We start from the raw sequence: 1,759 nt of genomic DNA, 5'->3' as shown, positions 1-1,759 counted from the left end.
TGTGTGTGTGTGTGTGTGTGTGTGTGTGTGTGTGTGTGTGTGTGTGTGTGTATTTATTTCTTTCAGAAGGTTAATGAGATATTTTGCTAACAGAGAGTCTCATAATGGCACATTTTAAACAGATCTTGTGCAATCTAATCACGCTCAGAGTACATGCTGGGGATCAGTTTCAGCTCTTATCACACCATATTTTAGCTCACTATCTGTAAAATTACTGCTGATTTCATTTTGTTCGGCTGGCGGCCATCTTTGACTCAGCTGTAGACAATCTGCAGCATTTAGACGTGATATCAGGGTTGAAAGTTCTCTATAATAATAATAATAATAATAATAAACGTTTTAATTACTTATTAATCTGCAGCAAAGAAATGGTTGAGACGCAGCTTTTTGTTTGTATATAAAGGAATGAAAGCTGCAATAAAAAAGATTTAGAGACGTTTCATTGTTTCTGAAATCAATGTGAAACCTGTGCTTCACACATAAAAGCTGCACACTGAACAGGATCATTTGTTTGTTTTATGTTTCTCTAAATGAAACGCATCATAAAGAAGAAACACGTCAGGCTTAACACGTCGATAATTTTGCTTCCTACTAATCAAATTTCTCTCGCCTTCGAACAGACTGAGCACACAGGCTGAGTGAAATCTGTTTGTCTCTTTATGAATCATCTCTGAGCTGCGTTTGCTTCTGAAGGCTGCAGGAATCTGATCAACTTTTGTTCGTCTGAGAGCAGAAAACACCAGGAAGGACTTCACATTTTCATTGCAGCCACAAAAAAAAGATAAATAAATAAAAAAAAACTGTTCAAAGTCCCGGGAGACTCCTGTAAAAACCTGGAGGAAGGTTTCAAACCCAGCTGACACGATGCTGTCAGGGTGTCCTTGTCTTTAAATAAACATTGGAGGACATCTGGTTGATCAAATTAAAAATGTGTCCTTCACATGACCACACCATCTGGACCTGTGAGATGTAAACTCAATGTTTCTGTCCTTCCTGCTCCTGCAGGTGCTGAGCTCCGGCTGCCTCTGATTCCCACCCGAGTCCTTCTTTGTTGAACTGTTGGGGGATCGACTGACAAGAGCTGATGTGTTTCTTGAGAAAGATGAAATTTGAGTTGTGCACAGTGTTCCCAGCATTACCTGTCTCCTCGTTACCTCTTGGAAATCCTCGACCTCTAATCCTCCAAGCCTGGAACAATTTACACCAAGCAGGACACAGTCCCCTGATGTGCTCTCATCTCGTCTCTGTTCAAACCTCTGGGTTCTGGTTGAAAATGATCAAGTGTAAAATTATTTAAACACAAGGTCCGATGATCAGATAAAAGGTGAAGGGAACATTTTTTAAAATTTGGGATCAATACAAACAAACTGAAGCATGCAAATATATATTTTTAAAACATCACTAACATATTTTCTTGATTTAGCTCACTTGCTGAGTGTAAATTCCTTGTTATTTAGCTCACAGTTCTGCTATTTTGCTATTTTTTACTAAATGTTCAATTTAAATTCTAAAACCTAAATTTAAAGATGTAAAAAATGTAAAAAATTACATCTTAAATGCAGTGTTGTATAAAGTACCTCAAAGTGATACTTGAGTAAAAGTACAAGTATCTTATCATAAAAATACTTTGGTAAAAGTTAGTCTTTTCTAAAAATATCAGTTGAGTAAAAGTCTTAAAGTATCTGATTTTTTTGTACTTTAGTATAAAAAGTAAATGTCTGACACAAAATCTACTTAAGTATTAAAAGTAAAAGTACTG

Source organism: Austrofundulus limnaeus, unplaced genomic scaffold, assembly GCF_001266775.1.
Source record: "Austrofundulus limnaeus strain Quisiro unplaced genomic scaffold, Austrofundulus_limnaeus-1.0 Scaffold117, whole genome shotgun sequence".
In the NCBI taxonomy this organism is placed as follows: domain Eukaryota; kingdom Metazoa; phylum Chordata; class Actinopteri; order Cyprinodontiformes; family Rivulidae; genus Austrofundulus; species Austrofundulus limnaeus.
This window is presented reverse-complemented; position numbering follows the sequence as displayed.